A 13,235-nucleotide genomic window follows, 5' to 3' on the forward strand; every position below is an offset into this window, starting at 1 on the left:
AAAAGACGTTCCCTACGGGATGTTTCTAAGTCAGAAATATGTAGTTATGTAAACAAAAAATGACCAGCAGTTTCTCTTGAGTCTGGGATTGAATGCAGGTTGATTAGAAACCTCAGGTGAAAAAACCCAAAGTTGGAATGTTTATGTGAGAACTTACCCTAGGCCAAGTCATCCTCTCCATTTTTCAGGCACCCTCTGTGCAAATGGGTCCTGGTTTCCTCCCACGGACTTGGATGGACACAGAGCCCTGGGTGCAGGTACACCAAATGCAGTGTAGTTCACAGCCCAGCACAGTGTCCACATGCTGCAGGGCACTTCAGACCAGGGGAACAGTAAGGGCCTCGAGGGCCACGTGGTCACGAGGAAACCCAGAACATGCACAGGGACACACACACATGTCCCTGGGTCCAGTCTCTGATTCTTGTCAAGTAACTCAGTCCATGGGGATTCATTGCCTGAATCAGGCCACACTTCTTTTACCACTTGGGGGGCTTTCTCCACAGCTGGGTGGTTTCTGGTTAATCTTCCTTTGCCCAACAGGCTGTAGAATGAAGAGTTCCCTGTGCCTGAACTCAGTGATTTCTGCACAACACCAGTGTAGAAATCAATCATCCTGGCCCAGATCCAGAAATGATGCTTCTGTTCTGTCTGATACAGAAATAAAGTGATGCTGCTGAAAAGAGAGGGGAGCAGGGAGGGGCCTGGTGGCCTTGTGACAGGAGGGAAGGCTTGCTGGGCATTGTGTGTATAAGGAAATGCAGGTTTACTGAGAGCCCTTTGTGAGCCAGATATGTCCTCATAACTGATAATATTGACTGAATTCTGTCTTATTACAGTTACAATGTTCTATAGTGCTTTTCAAACAGCCCCGATAATATTTGTGAGACTGAAAGATAATTTTGGAGGATTATCCTGATTGTCACTGTCTGGTAAATAATGGACTGTCACTATTTTGGCATTTTCCACACTGTTCGGCCCACGGTAGGAATGACTTTTTTCCTATCGCATTTGTCTCCATTAAAGTCTGTTGCAATGAGCTGACCAATGTGGGGGTATTCTGAAAGAAAAGACTGTTGTGTTGTGCAAACGCTGAACACCTCCAGGGGAACTTCAAGTATCTGCTTTTAATCTTGGCAACAGCGCCTTCTTATCAGCTGCCCTTGGCCAAATCTGTGGGAACTGGTAACTGTCATGTCTTACTTACTTTGTCTGACTGTGGAACTTTCAAAAACAATTTTTAAAGGCTTCTTTTTTAGAATAAAGAGAGAAAAGAAACAGCCCACCTTTTGATGTTTCCAAAATAGCATCTAAACCTGAGGCCTGGCTCTCTAAGACATTCTAAATATAGCTCAAAGACAGTTGTATATGTTCACCTGCTTTAACTTCCTTGATTGATGGGTTTCTTCCAGTGACTCAAGGGAAATATCTCTTATTCAAGAAATGAACCCAGACCCAGCATGCCTGTCGTGTCTGGAGATGAGTTACTGTGGCTGCCTTAGTGGGAGAAAGCAGGAGGTGGGCTGCCGTGGTCTTGCCAGTGTCCAGGGAAGCAGACACTGGCAGCTGGTGCCATGTGCCTGGTTACTCCTTGCAGAGAGGTGGGGGAGGGGCATGGAGGGACTTGAACCCAGGCCTGCTGGTTCTGCAGTCTGGCCTACTTTGTCACACCATCCTGATGATTCTGTGTTTGCTACCAGGCATGAATCCCACAGACACACACTTCTCTCTTTTCCGTGTAGCTTTAAAATTTATGTAAAGCCTCTATGGGGAAAATGTCAGGGCATTTACTGGGTATGTGAAGGATTAAAGACACAGCCAAAACAAAAAACAGCCATGGCCTCACCAGTGCCAGGATGGTCCAAACCCCCATGTCACCTGCCGGCCATCCTCCTGTGCTCCTATGCTCACCGGAGCATGCGGTGGGACTGCAGAAGGGCCCTTACACAAACACACCTGGGTCCACTGGACTGATTCCAGCTGTGGGCCTTGAACATCTGACCACTTCAGGCCTTAGTTTTCTCATCTACCAGATGTGTAGTATAAAGGGGCCCTGCTGGGAGGTGGGGAGGTGCCTCTTTCCTTTCACTCTGGCAGCTCAGAGACCCTTCCAGCCCTGGCACAGCCCCCTGGTGGCACGCCTGTGCTGAACAGGAGGAAGAGCTCCAGGGCTGGGAGCAGTCGTGCTGGCTTCTCCAGCAGCGTGGCATCCTGAGCCAGGTCACCTGTCCGGCTGCAGAGGCTGCAGTGAAGATGAGATGAAGTGATCAATGGAAAATGCTTTATGAAGTAGAGCCACTGATGGCGGCTTTGGCTTTGGTTTCTATGGCACAGTTCATAGAAGCACAGGTTTCTACAAATGCTATACTAACTTGATTTTAGGTTAAATCTTGTTACTCCAGTATTGCAGTCTTTCGTTGTTTAGACGGAAACCTAGAGACGCTGTGGCTAGTGGCTGGCTGTGTCTCAGCAGGCCTGGCCGCCTGGTGTGCACGGCAGGGTGCTCAATTAGCTTCTCATTTAACTTTGTTTTCTATTTTGGCCTTAAAATTTTATAGGATGACGTCATGGGCATGAACCGCTTTGCCAGAAATGAGAAGTATATGCCTGCCATTGAGTGAGTGCCAGCCTCACGCCAGGCTCTGACCAAGGCCCATTTTTTTGCCTGATCTCCAACCCCTCATGACAGTTAACACTGTCACTGCATCATAGGGGAGGTTCTGGTCTCCTCGCCCCAAGGGCACACATTCAGTCAAGGCTCTTTGGCTGCATCACTTGCCTGACCTGGGTAGTTAATAGACAAAGGTTTACTCTTCTCCCAGACACATGGAGCCTGGGGAGGTAAAGGATGTCGTGGTGCCATCCCTGCCCACGACTCTGTAGGTTTGCTCAGCTGCTCCCAGGCACATGGTCTGAGCAGGAAGGAGGCCCAAGAAGCAGCAAAGGAAGTGCTGGGCTCACATCAGGGAGGCAGACCTTTCTCAGGAGCCCTGGCTATTGCAGCCACACTGCACTTGCCAGGACAGCATTACATGGCCCTGCCCAGGCAGGCAGGAAATCTAGCTTGTTAACTGCATATTTGCTGATCCAAACAGGTTCTGTTCATAAGAAGGACACAGGAATGGGCCCTTCCAAGGCTGCCCCCTTCTCTGCCACCCACACATCCAGGCTTATTGTTTAAGAGAGCACTTCTCAAACATTCATTTCTGTTTTCTGGGTAGAGCATCCCTGTCTGGCTCACAGTGTCACCCTTCTGCCACATCCATCCCCATCTGCTTTAGTGAGGTTTAGACATGAAGGTGGTTACTAGGGTCATCAGCAAGTTGTGGTTGAAGTCCCTAATGGTGCATTAACTTTGGGTCCAGTGTTGTATGAAGATGAATACCTGGACACAGGCACTGACTTCCTGCTGGTGTAGGGCCTTCTGTCACTCCATTTAAGCCACCCCTGTGAGGGGCTGTGCTCTGTCACAGTGCTGCGCTCCTGAGTGCCGACTTGTCCCTTCTAGTGGAGTCAGCCAACTCCTGCCATGAGCACTGCCTCACTATGCCATGTGCCATGCCTCCACCTGTCTTTGGCCTTCTCTGCTGTGTGCAGCCCAGGACTGAGCGGGGTGCAGAGGCATCAGTGTTTGCTGAAGGGATGAAGGACTTTATGGTCCAGATAGATCAGACCAGAGACATATAATATTTGCGGTAAAACACCCACCGAAAGTATCCACGCTATCAGGGCAGAGGGGACCTGGCAGAATGGCCACTGGGACTCTGGGTCAGGTGGCCAAGGTTGGGGCAGGGGCCACTGTCATGTGCAGCTGGGTGGATGAGCTTCACGGCTGGTGGGCTGGAACCTCGGGGCAGGCTGGCTGGGTCTTGAGGGAACCACCATTCGAGGCAGAGGAGGCTGGTGGGGCAAAGCACAGATACACAGGTTACATGCTCAAGTCCTGTTTTCATGAAAACCCCAGCCTGATTTAGCTGGACCCAGCATTTAGCATCAGGATTGGAGGGGGAGAAGTTCCCGTCGTGGCTCAGTGGTTAATGAATCCAACTGGGAACCATGAGGTTTCGGGTTTGATCCTTGGCCTGGCTCAGTGGGTTAAGGATGTGGCGTTGCTGTGAGCTGTGGTGTAGGTCGCAGACGCGGCTCGGATCCCATGTTGCTGTGGCTGTGGCATAGGCCAGCGGCTACAGCTCCAATTAGACCCCTAGCCTGGGAACCTCCATATGCCAAGGGTGTGGCCCTAGAAAAGGCAAAAAAAACAAAGGAATGGAGGGAGAGCTGGCCTCTGGTTGCGAAACTTGGGGCTCTGTGATGAGACCCTGTGGATGTTCAGGAAGGTTGCTGAGGAAGAAGATACATGGATAGCCACCAAGGCTTCTGTGCCTAGTGGGAGCTGGTCTAGGGCAGGGCCAGGAGGGTAGGGCAGAGGCAGGCAGAGGTGGGGAGCTTCCAGGCCATCAGAGAAGGTGGCAGCAGCAGAGAGTGGGGTTTTCTGTGCTGTTCTAAATACAGCCTGGAGAAAGCCGGGACTCGCATTCACACTGTCCCTGGTAGGCCAGCTGCTCTTGGTGACTCACTGGAAACCCCTCAGAGTGGCAGTGTGAGCAGGAGAGAGGGGTGGGGCAGCCCCCCCCCCACCCAGCCCCTTCCCACCAGCACCCTCACAGTTCCACTGGTGGGGCCGGAGTTGGCTTCTCTTTAATGTATAAACTGAGAAAGAACCGTTCTTAACTGAGTAACAAGGAATTAACCATCTGCAAATATTTGAGGGAATGTGTTAGAGGGAGTTTGTGTGGTTTTGTTTTTTTTTTAACTTTTTAAAAACTTGGAGTGGGGGGGTATGAGAAGAGGAAGCTCTGGGGGGTGTGGTGGGCAGAAGTTATGCCTGATGGGTGGGGGCCCTGCCCCGTCAGAAAGAAAGGACTTGAGAAATTCAAGAGGAAGAAGGCGGTATGTGTGTGTTTTCCACGCAGGGAGAGTTTTGAGTCAAGGTCTCTTGCTGGATCTATTCTAAAACAGGTTGCTGCCAGTTATAGTCATGTGTTTTGTTTGCAGTGTTTGAAAATGTGTTAATTTTTCTTGCCTTAGTAAATACGAGAGTGAAAAAGTGCAGTGAATTGCTCTTTGACGCTTGGAGCATTCAGGGGGCTCAACCCGAGGATGGCAGGTGGGCTCACTGCAGCCCTGTGGGGAGGCCTTGATGCCTCCAGGTCCCTTCCAGTTCTGTGCCCCCTAGCCCCACGTCCTTATTTATTTACGTTACACATCCCAGACCTGCCAGCTTGGATATAAACCTCTAACATGAATTTATTTGGTCCTTTGCTTCTTTTTTGTATGAAACAAAAACTTCCATGTGCCTCTGTTTGCTCATCTATAAATGAAGTGATAATGATGATAACAATGGTGAAATTACACTTGGCTCTGGGACAAAGTGAAAGCAAGCGGGGTCCTGGGAACACCCTCAGATTTGCACATTCAGTTGGTCAAAGTCCAAGGAGAAGGCGCCAGCGGTACCACAAGTATTTTTTGTGTGGAACTTACTTGAAGGTGCAGTGTTGACGTGTTAAAATTAGATATGTAATATCTGAAGGAAGCAGACTTGCTGTCTCCCAAGACAGATACTATCCCAGAACATTCTGTGTGCAGGACTGCCCTGGGCGTGAGCTGTGGAAATGACAGACCCAGGTGCTGCCTCCCAGAGTCCCCAGTGCCTGTACTCCCAGTGCTCCTATGCAAGTGTGCTGTGTGCCAGGGCAAAGGGGGCGGGTCTTTCCCAGAGGTGATGATGGGGCACAACTTAGAGGACACAACTCTGGCGACCTCAGACAGGGCATTAACTCTCACCAAGCCTGTTTCTGTACCTGTAACTGAGTCAGTATCTGCCTGGTGAGGAAACATGATGTGGTCGCTGCTGGGTGCATGGTAGGTGCTCGATAAACATCCATGCTGCCCTCCCATCCTCGACCTTGCTCTCTACATCCAGTCTATAGAAGAGAACCTGTTTTCAGATGGAGTGGTGGGCACTTTCCATCTTCTCTGCAGCAAGGGACTCACACTCCACCTCATCTGATCTGGAACTCGATGCCGCTCACAATGGGATCTCTTTCAGGATGTCCTCGTCACCGGGCAGCCTCTGTATGAGTATCTGGGGACTTCCCTTTGTGATGTCCGGTCTTTACCCACTGCTACCCGGTTTTTAGGGAAATTTAGGCAGTGATTGCTGGGGAAGGAGCCTGATCTATTTGTGTATGAAGCAGGCAACAAAAGCATGTGGCCCTGTTGAGGGTTACAAGCAAGTTTTGGTCTGGATGCTGATTCAGGCTCAGCGAGAGGGCCCTTGAAGCAAAGGCTGCCTCTGCAAGCCTGGTGCCATCTTGTCTCAGCTCAGGGCAGGAGCTGATAACTGGCCACCCACTTACCTTTCAAAAGGAATTTCCCCCAGGGGCGTGTTTGTTCACTCAGAACTGTTCACATGTCTGAGATGGAAACACTTAGGTTTTCTGGTAAGAAGAAAACAGACTTCCCTCCATGACTCTGGAAGAATCAGTTTCTGAAGTGTTCAGATGACTTACTCACTGGAGGAGAAAAGTCAAATTACCTCCATGTGATGCTCTCTTAACAAGGAAGGGTGAATAATTCTACGGAAGGAATTCTGTCAGCACCAAGGAGGCTGAGCCACAGGTCCAGAGAAGATGGACCTGGTAACAGTGTAGACATAGTTATATTGGGAAGTAGAGTGAAACTTGGACCTTGGCATCTGGAAGATCTAGGTTCAAGTCAGTTCAGTCATTTACTTGCTCTGTGACCCTGGGCAGGTTACCTAACCTCTCTGAACCTCCATTATTTTCTCATCTACAGCAAGAGAAGAATCAAAGTTTTTACCTGCCCCATAGGGCCAGTGAGGGGCCCAGTGAGATGGTGCCTGTTGAGTGCCTGGCCCTGTGAAGCTCAGCCATGCCCCACCCATGCTCCAGGTGCAGGTTATGAGGTGGGGCTGGGAGCTGCAGGATGGGGGGCATAGGGAGAGCCAGGGTCTGGGAGAGGAGGGCAGGGTCGCAGTGCAGAAATCAGAGCAGGAAATGGATACCAGCCACGAGTCTGGCACCGGGTCAGCAGCAGGACAGCAGGTCCACAGAGCCTTGTTCTTGGACAGCAGAGGTTCCCCAGGGCAGGCCTCTTGGGAAGCAGGGGCACACTCCTGGAGTGCCTTGTGGCCTTCCTTGCCCTGAGCCTCCTGTTCCAGGCTGAGTCTGACCTGGCCTTGACCCTAAAGGACCCACGCCTCTGTGGACGGGCTGCTGGCCAGGCAGTTTGGGAGACAGATGCTCTTAGTCCTTCTGTAATGCCCTCAGCCGGCACCTTAAAACCCACCTCAGAGATATGGTTTGTTCTCCCCAGGCAGCTGCCCCCTGGCTGCCGGGTCCACATACGAGCCTAGTGACCCCCGAGGCACATCAGTCCATGCCCTGCATGTGCTCTGCAAGGCCTGTCCTCCCACCATGCGCCAGACGCTTTCTGTATTTAGACAGTCTGCACCCGGCTTAGGTAACAGTTGCATTGGATTACTTTTTCCCATCTACAAGTCTGAGTATTTTGCTGAAGACATTCAGGTCAGGTGGACTAGGCGTCTGTCCCCATTTCCTGTCAGGGACCGACAGACTTTTCCAGCACACATGAAACCAGGGGCCTGAAGTGTCCCAGGGTGACACCTAGGGTGACAGCCAGAATCTGGGGTTCAAACCCCAGCTCCTTTGCTCATCAGCTGGATAGTGCTGTCAGGGACTGACCCTGGAGCCCCCACTTACAAGAGATGGAGACGGTGGTGGTGGTACCTGGATGCAGGGCTCCTGTGAGTCACCCACGGGGAGAGGGGCCTGCCCAGAGTAGCTATGGCAGCATCCAGGCTCATAATGGAAGCTAAAACAGCAATCACAGTTGCTGTCGGTTTTGGTCCCCAACAAAGCCACACACCACTGTGAGCCTGAGCAGAAGACCCGTCTCCTTGTTCTAGGGGTGGGGAGGTGAGGGTTCAAGGTCCTGCCCAGAAGTGGCATGTTGGGGTCAGGACCCCCGGTTCGCAGCACTGGGTCTTGCATGTCTCCCCAGGCTTGGAAGCAGCTGCTGCCCTTCAGTAAATTAACACTGGCAATAACTGTGACCACAGCTGGACCAAGAAAAGGAGGCACTTAAATTTTAAAACAGGTGGGGCCTAGGCTGGCTGCATGTCTCTGGGGGAGTCTGTGTGATTCTCTGGGGCCCATATCAAATGCTGCAGGCAGCCACAGGGGGCTCCCTGTGGGAGGGGGCATCACCTCGTTCTGTGAGGTGGAGCCTTTCTGAAGTGGAAGCTCAAACAGCATGTGACCGGGGATGGTTGGCCTGCCAACGGCTAAAAATAACCAACTGTGATGCTGCCAAGTGCCAAAGCCGCCAGGAGAAGGAGGGCAGGGGAGCCGCCAGCAGATCCCCTCCCACCAGGGGGAGGACCCCTTGTGGCAGACGAGGTCCTCCACCAGCCTCTGGTGGTGATTTTTAGCTGTACACATCACCAACCTACAAAAAATAAACACCCAGCTACAGTTCCATGCCCCCCTGTCCAGGGTTTTTGGAGCCTTCACTTAGAGAAGTGTTTGTAGGCACCCTGGGATGGAAGAGACCCTTGGGGTGGTACCTCTGCTCTTCCCTGGATGAGCTGTGTGCTGGGCCTCTCTGGGCCTATCCCTCATCTTGTACATGAGACCAGCAGCACCTGCAGCCCATGCGGAATGCATTTGGAGCCGAGTGTAGAAGTTGGGATGCAGTGTCTGCCCCAGGCTGGTCCCCCGAAGGCTTCTTGAGCTTCCACCCTGATTCTGGAAGTCGAGGCTGGAGGCCATGGAGCCCTAGGGAGACACCCCTCTTTCAGCATCTCACCCCACCCTGAACAGGGCTACCCCAACAGTGTGGCCTGGGGAGCCTCAGAAAGAAGGGCAGGCTGGCTAGCACCTCCTGGGAATGGTGCTCACACACTGCAGGCCCCTCTCAGCTGGTCAGCCACAAATGTACCCCCAACTTTTACATGCTCCGAGGACAGTGCCTCGGCAACCTGGGCTTGCTGATCCTTGCATCCTGCCTGGTATCCAGAATGTAGTAGGGGCTCAGTGAACATCTGCTGAATTACAGGGCATTTGATTAAAAACAACTGGTTTCTCTAGGTTTGCCCAGATTCAGACTGCTGAAGCATGTATGTGTACGAATTGGCACTAGAGGATGGGCCCTGTTTGAAGAAAATAAATACTTTCTGGCCTAAAAAAATGCATCATCTCTGTGCTAGTAACTTTCCCCCAGATCACCCCCATTTAACCCTCGTAGCTGTGTGGGGAGGCAGGCACTGCGCCCAGTGAGGAAGCAAGCTAGCCCAGGGGTGGTGAGTAACTTGCCCAAGGCGACACAGCCCTTGGAGCAAAGCTGGATTCAATCGCCATGCTTGTCCCCTGGGTAAGACCTTGACTTTTGGAAGCTGCTTTGATGAGCATGAGGGTTCCCCTAGAAACCTTAAATCATGGAACCCAGTGCAAACTTCATTTGCCATAAATGTCGGCTCCTGGAGTTCCCATTGTGGCGCAGTGGAAAACGAATCTGCCTAGGAACCATGTGGTTGCGTGTTCCATCCCTGGCCTCACTCGGGTTAAGGATCCGGCGTTGCCGTGAGCTGTGGTGTAGATTGCAGATGCCGCTTGGATCTGGCATGGCTGTGCTTGTGGCGTAGGCTGGCAGCTGTAGCTCCGATTAGACCCATGGCCTGGGAACCTCCATATGCCATGAGTGTGGCCCTAAAAAGACCAAAAAAAAAAAAAAAAAAAAAAAAAAGGCTCCTGGGCCCCTTGACCCTTCCCTCTGCTCAGCCCTCTTGACCCTGCTGGCTAGCTTCCCTTCCTTCAACCCAGGAAACCCGGCCGGCTGGGCGGGACCTGCCGCAGAGATGTCACCGTGAACACAGGGGCCAGCTGTCCCCTCCCAGAGTCTTCAAGAAGAGCCGGATCCTTTTGGCACATAATAGTTATTACTTCTTTCCCAGCTGTTGTGCAGATGTTGCCGGATCAGAAAAATTGCTTAGAGGGTTTATTACATGGAAACTTTCTCTTTTACTGAAAAAGGAGAGGCATCACCAGTGATGCTTCATCTGAAGGTCGAAGGGCAGAGTCCCAGCTTTGCCCCAGAGCGGGAGGGGTGGGCCTGATTCGGGGCATTTCCGGTCCCTTTCCGCCCTCTGACCCATGAACTCCTAGTGCCTGCAGTCACAAGGTTCCTGGGCTCGAAGCATTTCAGGGCTGCCTCTAAACTAAAGCCTCTCCAAGCAGGAGAAGGGGCCATGAGCTGTGAGGGCAGGTCCATGGAGAGACTTCTAAAGGACATCTCTCATGGGCCCTCCCCTCACTCAACACGCCATGTGTGGGAATCCTTGTGGCAGAGTAGCAGGGCTGGGACCCACCTGACCCCACATCTTCACTGCTGCTGCAGCCACAGAATGGGGGGACCTTTGAAATAGCAGTTCGGAGACCCCCAGATGGTCCTCACCTGCAAGGGTACATTTACAACTTGCAGCTCATGTGTTCTGCATATTTTCAAGAATGATGTTTCCACTTTAGTGGTAGTTTGTTATTGTCATGATAAATTGACCGATTCTGCCATGAAATACATCTGACTTTAAAGGCCTTATAAAGAGCAAGCGAAGAAAGAAAATTTTAAGTGACACCCTACTCTCCTTGCTCCAACAGCAGAACTGCTAAGAGAAGAAAGAATGCTTTGTCTCCCAGTGCCAAGAGTGGAGAGTGCCCAGGAGCTGTGGCGGGGCCAGAGGGGCATGGGTTCCATCTGCACAGACTTCTGGACACTTCCTCCATGTCTCTGAGCCCTGCTCCTTCCTTCCTTCATTCATTCAGTCACTTGTTCATCCTTGATTTTTGGAGCACCTGCCATGGCCCAGGCCAGGCTCATTGCTGTGATCAAGGGGGCAGAGTCCCTGCACTTGTCAGACCATAACTGGAAATGAATATGTCAGAGTATGTAACTCAGGGATGAGTGTCACAGAGAAAGATGAAACAGGGCAACCTGCAAGGAGGCTGGCCTCACTGAGAAGAGGACAATTGAGCACGGACTGGAGGACGGGAAGGGGGCCATGAATATCTGGGGGAAAGGGAACCTGTAGGAGAGTAGGTGACGTGCAGAAGGAGAAGGAGATAGGATAGAGGTGACAAGGAGCTGGCCTCGAGGGCCCAGTGGACCCCAGTCTCATCTGTAAGATAGGAATAAGAGACCTCATACAGCTGTGGTACATATTTGATGGGATAACAGACCCCAGCACAAACATGTACCCCTTCCTGCAGCAGACATGCAGACAGGCAGCCTCCATCCCCAGGCACCAATGCATGTGGCCAAATGAAGCTGAGTCAGGTGACCAGAGCCCAGTTCACATGGACCCTGGTGGGATCCTCAACAGACCTCCCTGCTCATGGCGCCATCTCAGCTGCTTTCATGTCCGCAAGGCTCCTCAGGGACTGTCCTCTGGGAGTTGAGTGGAGAGTCTCTTCCTGTGGTGTAGAGGAGTCCATTCATCCGGGGCCAATGGTACAGCTCCTGCTAGGGGCTGATGGCTGGGCATGAGCTTCTCTCAGTGGTTTTGGGCGGTGGTTTCAAAGCTAAGATGGAAAACCCTTGAGGCAGGAACCATGTTGCTGAATTGTATGTGTGTGTATTATGTATCATGTACTGCACGGGGATATGCCTTGTACCGGTTCTAACAAGCAGTAAGGAGATCAGTCAGTATTCATAGGGTGTAGCTTTTCTGAACAAATCCTTCAGCAGTTGCCATGATAATACTGTTTAACAAGCCCCCCCACACTCAACAGGTTAAGACAACAATGGCTGAGTCTTTCTCCTGTACCTGTAGGTACAGGAGACTTGGTCTGGGCTTAGCTGGGCTCAGCTTGAGCCCCAGGTTGGGTTCCATCCTCCCCACGTGGTCTCATCCTCCTCGGGCCAGTGGTCTCGATGGGTTCTATTCCTCCCAGGGAGATGTCGGAAGCATGAGAGGCTGGTAGAGTCACATGATGCTTTTAATCTAGGTTCAGGTTGCCCGGTCATCACCGCTGCCCATGTCCCATTGGCCAAGCCCAAGGTGGGGGACCCACAGTGACTTGTGGCAGAGAGCAGTGGTGAAGGGGACTTCCCTGGAAAAGACCTAAGGCCCATCCCAGTATTGAGATACAAGGGGAGAGTCCAAGGTGATTTTAACTAACACTTAGGCAATCACTTTTTGTTTTGTAAGAGATATATATATGTATGTATGTATGTATGTATGTATATATAATGATTTCTTTATCATTTAGGAAATAAGTTTGGTTGCTGGAATTAAGATTGATCAGAACAGCAGATTAAACAAGAAAAAACTAATTTTTGGAGAAGTGTGGAGATATTCTGGGTCTTTGTTTTACGATGTAGGTTTTATTATTACTCAGTATGGTGAGATCAACGGATCAGTGGACAGGAGACAACTGCCATTGAAAAGGTAGCTGTAAAAAAAAGAAAAGGTAGTTGTTTTGGTCTCTGGAGAGAGGGATGCCACACCATGCAGGGCCATGTAGGGAAGTACCAGGAAGGCCAGGAGGCCGGGGAACAGGCAACTGGGGGTAGGAGCCTGTCCTGTGATTTCCCTGGAAAGCAGGGAGGCAGGGCAAGCAGGCTGACTGGCTGGTTTGGTAATTTTAGTGGGCTCTGGCGAGTAGGGGCTGTCTCCAGTTGTCTGGCGCAGACCCTGTGGTGATTAGGGCAGGAGGTTATAGGCCTGGAGTATGAGTGTCTGATGGAGGATGTGTCTGTAGGGTGAGTGGGCTCCGGATTGGTTAGTTTGCATATGAATTGCATGTGAAAGACACTCTGAAAGGCAGATTGATATTCTGTAGGCATTGGATAGTTCTAAGAGGGGAGGTTTCCCCAGGGTCCATAAGACCCCAGATGTCAAAATGTCTTAACAAAAGACACGTTTAATATACCCTGTGTTGATGGTTCTGTTGTGTTATCAAGAATCCAGTGTTGTCACTGCAGCAGCTTGGGTCACAGCTGTGATGGTTTAATCCCTGGCCTGGGAACTTCCGCATGCTGCAGGCACAGCCAGAAAAAGAAAAAAGAAATCAGCTTTCTTCTGTCTGTTCTGCCACCCTTAGAACATCCAGCCTCAAGTTTCCCTCTTGGTCCAAGAT

General features: G+C 51.3%; 1 protein-coding gene across 4 annotated transcripts in view; it reads left to right on the forward strand.

Annotated features, from left to right (window-relative positions):
* The window catches only part of MGLL (monoglyceride lipase), an 88,570-nt gene that overhangs the window by 36,871 nt on the left and 38,464 nt on the right, over nt 1-13,235 (forward strand).

Source organism: Sus scrofa, chromosome 13, assembly GCF_000003025.6.
Source record: "Sus scrofa isolate TJ Tabasco breed Duroc chromosome 13, Sscrofa11.1, whole genome shotgun sequence".
In the NCBI taxonomy this organism is placed as follows: domain Eukaryota; kingdom Metazoa; phylum Chordata; class Mammalia; order Artiodactyla; family Suidae; genus Sus; species Sus scrofa.